The sequence below is a fragment of the Danio aesculapii genome, chromosome 15, assembly GCF_903798145.1.
Source record: "Danio aesculapii chromosome 15, fDanAes4.1, whole genome shotgun sequence".
Taxonomy (NCBI): domain Eukaryota; kingdom Metazoa; phylum Chordata; class Actinopteri; order Cypriniformes; family Danionidae; genus Danio; species Danio aesculapii.
Genome location: NC_079449.1, coordinates 4,428,745 through 4,435,521, shown reverse-complemented (window position 1 = coordinate 4,435,521; position 6,777 = coordinate 4,428,745). Strand labels below are relative to the sequence as shown.

The 6,777-nt window shown below is 43.3% G+C and overlaps 1 protein-coding gene across 1 annotated transcript in view; it reads left to right on the top strand.

Moving 5' to 3' along the window:
* Nucleotides 1-6,777, top strand: part of gucy1a2 (guanylate cyclase 1, soluble, alpha 2) — a 166,906-nt gene that overhangs the window by 130,161 nt on the left and 29,968 nt on the right.

Here is a 6,777-nt window from a genome sequence, read left to right as displayed (position 1 = left end):
ACATTTAACAAATCTTTGAATATCAAAATAAGTTTATTAGCAACATTTCAGTCACATGACATAACTCCAATCAGGTGGCTTACAGCATATTGTAAACTCATCACATTAAAAAAGAATCATGAACAATCACTGCAAAGGACCACTGCCAACACGCTCATCTGAAGTTTTAAAATAAAATTCATTTAATCAGTCAATAATGACATTGAAATAATTGTTCTGTGATAACGACAGCTGTCTGCATCGCTTTTCAACAAACTATGGCACTATGACAGCATATGAAATGACAACATATATTATGTTTACTCAAAACTCACTTCATAACTACAGTTGAGTGTTTAAAATAAATCCTTCCGTTGGACTATTTCATAGTCCTGTATTTATTAGGCAAGCTGAATATGAAAATATATAAACTAGATATGCACTAGCATGCATCAATCTTTCTGTTATAGCGGTATACAGTGTAGTGCTCCATAGATTACATGTGACCCTTATAAGAAGAGGCATTTGAAAATGAATGCAGCAGTTTGAATGAATCACGAATGACACTTTTTAGTACACTTTTTGCTCAGAATGAATGGATATTAATACAGTGTGAAAAACAGAAGCTACTCTTTGCTAATAACTGGTATGTTTATGGGAGCATCCTAAACTTTTTCTTTACAAAATCTTCAGGATGCTACGATCTGTTTAACTAGTAAGTGAAAATTCACGTTTTGGCCTTAAAGGGCACATAGGTCACCCCTTTTTTCATATTAATATAAGTCTTTTGTGTCCCCAGAATGTGTCTGTCAAGTTTCAGCTCAAAACACCTATCAGACTATTTATTATAGCTGTATTATATATCTATTTTATAGCTGAAAAAAAGTTGTTGCTGTTTTTTTGTACTGGGCCTTTAAGGCTAGTCCTCCCCGCCCACCGTTCCCACGTGCCTGTCAGCAATCGCCGCCCTCGGCTGCCTCAGGAAGCAGATCTCACGTAATGTGTGTGAGAAATACTACAGTAAGAACTTTAACAATCAGTATTTGATGCATTTTTTGTGGAGTTGCAACAATGAGTCACACACAATGTCATTACAAAGTTCACGCACACACGCAGCGAGGACACACACACATAGCGCAGACACACACACACACACACACACACACACACACACACACACACACACACACACACACACACAAACACAAAGAGAGAGAGAGACAGAGAGTTAAGCTTTTCACTCGTTTTGCACGCATATGTAACATGATACTGGTAATCTCCACTGCTGTATGGATATCTGTTATGTTAATATACAAAACAAACCTGATTTAACGTCCACAAACCGTGATTGAAGCATCTTCCTTTATAATTGTTCTGACATGCAGCTGTGCTGATTAAGTGAATCTGAAGTAAATCGCTGTAATTCATTACACACATGCACTGTTTTAAAATATTTTAAACTTGTAAAACTCACTCTTGATCACGTTTGATGATGATCGATGAACCTAGCGAACTGAACAGACCTTTTATTCCCAGTTGCTTTGCGATCGTCCTGTCTTGATATGACTATACACGTGACTACCGGACATGTTAATGCACGCAGCTGTCAATCAATATTGGTGGGCGGGGGGACTGCACTCCTACGTAAAGTCGCGGTCGATCTAAAAACCGCTCCAATTGGTCCACTGTTTAAGTTGTGAAATTTGAAAAAAAAAGGACTGGGTGTGTTTATTTCACCCCAGTATGACAGTTTATGCACTATACTTACACACATTTCTGTCCAAACAGCTTGTAAAGTAGATTTTTCACCATAGGTGCCCTTTAAAGACTCCTGCTGGTCCCACTTATTGTAAATGAAATAACAACAGACAATAATCCCTCTGGGGTATGGTGTCATTTTGGGGACCCTAAGATGTTTTGACATGTCCTGACATTTGTGCTTATTTCAGCTATTTATAACATGGTATTGGCCGTTTCTTTTTTTGTATTCAGCACAAACTATATTATGCGTGATTGTTAGGTTTTGGAGAAAAAAATGTAGCTGAAATAAGGTCCATAAAAATACACTCAATGGGCCTGAATAAGACTTTTGAGTAATTAGTCTTGTAGGCTAGAATATTTACTTCACAATTATGTGAAAATTATTCTGTTCTCTCATTCAAAGAAAACATTACAATGATTTACATTTTGTAAAGTATATTTTGGGTGAGATCAGCTGTATGCGTGGGAGTGACAATGGTCATGAATAATTCACACCTAGAGAGACAAAGAACACTCCTCCACTGGGTAATGTTTACCCACCAAGGGCACTGCAAAAGCTAGCCCAAACTAAATGCTTGTTGTATAACTTGCTGTATTATGACCATGTAAACATTCTGGGTAAACAATGTATGTGTCATGGGCCAGGTCTGATTTCATTAGTTATCTTTAATTTTGGGGCTTTCTCCCCTCTCAGCTGTAGATCATTTCTATTGCAATCATTGCTGTGCTGAGGCAAGATGGTGGCATGTACACATCGCGAGGCTGAGCGTCTCTCCAGTTTCTGCAGTTCTTCATATTATTCCTGCTCATTTCGGGTTCTTTCGTGCAGAACAGTAGTGCCTTTACATCGTACACCCGACAGGTGATCTTGGATATTGTTTGTGCATTCCGGGACAGTTTTATATGCAATCTCCGACTCATCCCTGAGATCACCAGAACACTCAAATCTGAGCGCCCAGCCCGGCCGGGCGGAAGGCGGGCTAAGAGCTAAGTTAAAGCTAACACCACACCAGCTCTTTTTACCCAGCATCTTTCTCGCCAACGTACGGTCACTGGTGAACAAAATGGATGAGATTCGACTGGGCATAAACCACAGCAAAAGATTATGGAACTGTAATGTCATGATTTCACAGAAACATGGCTAAAAACAGCGGGATACCAGACAATGCTGTATCTTAACTGAGCACCACACATTCCGAGCAGACAGAACGGCGGATGACTCCAGTAAGACCAGAGGTGGAGGATTATGCATTTATATTAACAAAGCTTGGTGCACAAAACTGTCGTCATTGGGAGACATTGCTCTGCTAACCTGGAATTTCTAATGGTTAAATGTAGACCGTTTTACCTACCAAGGGAGTTCACATCACCACTGTAGCTGCTGCCTATATTCCTCCTGATGCTGATGCCAAGCTTGCTATGAATGAACTTCATGCAGCCATCAGCAAACAATAGACTGCTCACCCGGAGGCTGCTTTTATTGTTGCGTGGGATTTTAATCACTCAAAATTAATGACAGTGCTCCCCAAATTCCATCAAAACATTTTCTGCCACACATGGGGAAACAAAACCTTGGACCATGTTTACACAAACATGGCTGAAAGCGTACGCTGTGACCCCCCTCTCCCTCACTTGGGTCAATCAGATCACAGTGTTACACACCCCGAAACAGATGACTACATAGCCAAATCAGAAGCCATGGATGAACAAGGAGGTGCGCCTCCTGCTGAAGGCACACAAAACTGCCTTCAGATCAGGGGATGCACAGCACTTCCAGGGCTAATCTGAAGAGGCGCATCAAAAAGACCAAGCACTGTTACCAAGCTAAAGCTAGAGGAGCACTTTTTCAACTCTGATCCTTGGCGCACGTGGCAGGGGCATCCCAGGCCATCAGCAACTACAAAAACAGCCTTTCATCAGCTGTCTTGGTGGACCTTCTACCGCTGCACAATAGAAAGCATCCTGACCAACTGCGCCAGTCTGGTATGGAAGCTGCTCTGTTGCTGAACGTAAGGCACTGCAGTGGATGGTGAAAACTGCCCCTCACTGAATCTTCTGACCCCCCCCCCCAAATACACCCCCAATACACCCCCCACTCTCCTCTAACTTATACTCCTCACAATCACTGCACTCATCATCATTTAAAATTGGCACATTCAAATTAGCACATATTCATTGCACTGATTCACTTATTTGACTGTACATACCCACTGCTCATGGACAATTGTATTATGTACACTTCGGAAATTGGCACCCTCATTGCACATCGAAGACCGGACTTTGAGTTCTTTAAAAATACGACGCTCTGTTTATTTACATTACATTGAGTCAATTTAGCAGACGCTTTTATCCAAAGCGACTTACAAATGAGGACAAGGAAGCAATTTACACAACTATAAGAGCAGCAGTGAACAAGTGCTATAGACAAGTTTCAGGTGGTGTAAAGTCAAAGAAGCTAAGCATTAGTAAAATTTTATTTATTTTTTTTGAGAGAGACAGAGGAGAGAGAGAGAGAGAGAGAGAAGAGAGGAAAGAGAGAGGCGAGGAGGAGAGCGAGGAGAGAGAGAGAAGAGAGAGAGAGATGAGAGAAGATGAGAGGAGAGAGAGATGAGAGAGAGAGAGAGAGAGAGAGAGAGAGAGAGAGAGAGAGAGAGTACAGTTTAGTGGTATAGCCAGAGAGGCAGTTGCAGATTAGGAAGGAAAGTGGAGACTAAACAGTTGTGTTTTTAGTCGTTTCTTGAAGACAGCAAGTGACTCTGCTGTTCTGATGTAGTTAGGGAGTTCATTCCACCAACTGGGCAGATTGAATGTGAGAGTTCGGGAAAGTGATTTCTTCCCTCTTCGGGATGGAACAACGAGGCGACGCTCATTCACAGAACGCAAGTTTCTGGAGGGCATATACATCTGCAGAAGTGAGAGCAGATACGAAGGAGCAAAGCCAGAGGTCGCTTTGTAAGCAAACATCAGAGCTTTGAATTTGATGCGAGCAGCAACTGGCAGCCAGTGCAAACGGGTGAGTAGCAGAGTGACGTGCTCTTTTGGGTTCATCAAAGACCACTCGTGCTGCTGCGTTCTGAAGCAGCTGAAGAGGTTTGATAGAATTAGCTGGTAGCCCGGCTAGCAGAGAGTTGCAATAGTCCAGTTTGGAGAGAACAAGAGCTTGAACAATGAGTTGAGCTGTATGTTCAGATAGGAAGGGTCGAACCTTTCTGATGTTATAGAGTGCGAATCTGCAAGATCGAGCAGTTCTAGAAATGTGGTCAGAGAAGTTCAGTTGGTCATCAATCGTTACTCCAAGGCTTTTTACCATTTTGGATGCAGTGATGGTTGCCTCCATCCCCTCTGGATTGAAAAGTTATGGTGAAGAGTCGGTGTTGGCAGAAACTTCAAGCATTTCCGTTTTCGTGAGGTTAAGCTGAAGATGATGATCTTTTATCCAGTGTGAAATGTCTGACAGGCAGGCTGAAATGCGAGCTGTGTTTATAAACACAGCAACAAAGCCCTTAGTCTGGGGTCACACTAACGCATTAGCGACGATGGAAAACGCAGCCGGAAAAGAAGAAGGAGAGCGGCGTCCTCGTCAGACTAAGACGCCATGGATTTCGACCTCTGCTCCCTACCATTCTGCTGGCTAACGTTCAGTCACTGGACAACAAACTTTGCGAGCTACGGGCTCCAATTGCATGGGCTCCAAATGCATTTCCTTCCAACGGGAAACCAGAAACTGCTGCATTATCTGCCTTACAGAAACCTGGCTATCTGCGGAGGTACCAGACACAGCTGCTGCTGAACTTTCCGGGTTCTCAGTGCATCGCATGGATCGAACCAAAGAACTCACAGGGAAAAGCAAAGGAGGAGGTGTTTGTCTCTATTAACAACTTATGGTGTGATGAGAGGAACATACACCCAGTTAAGATTATTTTGTTCTCCTGATCTGGAATACCTTATGCTTCGGTGTCGACCATACTGGCTACCATGGGAGTTCACAGCAGTTATAATTACGGCTGTCTAAATCCCCCCTCAAGCAGGCACTCAGGGAACTGTATGGGAGCATAAGCGAGCAGGAAACCACACACCCGTTTGCAGTGTTAATTGTTACAGGGCACTTTAACAACGCCAATGTCAGGAAAATTACTCCAAAATACTTTCAACATATCACCACAAACACGTGTAGTGATCGCATTCTGGACCCATGCTACTCTCCTCCGTTCCTGGATGCTCCTACAAAACCCCTCCCCCCGCCACCCTTTGGCAAATCAGATCACTCTTCTGTTCTGCTCTTGCCTGCTTACAGGCAGAAATTGAAACGGGAACCACCCCGCCCTCAGGACGTTTCAGAGCTGGTCAGACCAATCGGTTTCCATACTTCAAGACTGTTTTGATCACGTGCACCTGGAAGATGTTCCCGGGCAGCTTCCCCTGATGATGACATTTAAGTGTACTCAGACACAGTTACACTGCTTCATCAGAAAATGTATAGAAGACGTGGTCTCTAACAAACAACTGTCCGCTATCTACCCCCAACCAAAACCACTGGATCAATGGCGGAAGTTCGAACAGCCCTATCAGTGCGAACTTATATATAAATCCAGGAATGCTGTGGAACAAAAACAAGCAAATTACAACCTCAGAAAAACTATCAAAGAAGCCAAACGTCAATACAGAGACAAGGTAGAGGGTCAATTTTAACACCAATAACGCCAAGGAGCATGTGGCAGGGTCTTAATTATATCACAGACTTTAAAAGTAACAAACCCGCCACAGCAAGCATTGCTGCGTCTCTCCCGGACAAGCTCAACTCGTTTTACGCCCGCTTTAAAACCCAGGACAGCACGCGCACACTGCGTGCTCCCACGGCTGATACCGAAACCGGCAACACACTCTCTGTTTCTGTAGCGGACGTAATGAAATCTTTCCGTCGCTTGAACATCCGAAAAGCAATGGGCCCAGATGGCATCCCTGGACGTGTACTTAAACCATGAGCACACCAGCTAGCGGGGGTTTTCACAGACATCTTTAACCTCTCGCTCTCTCTGC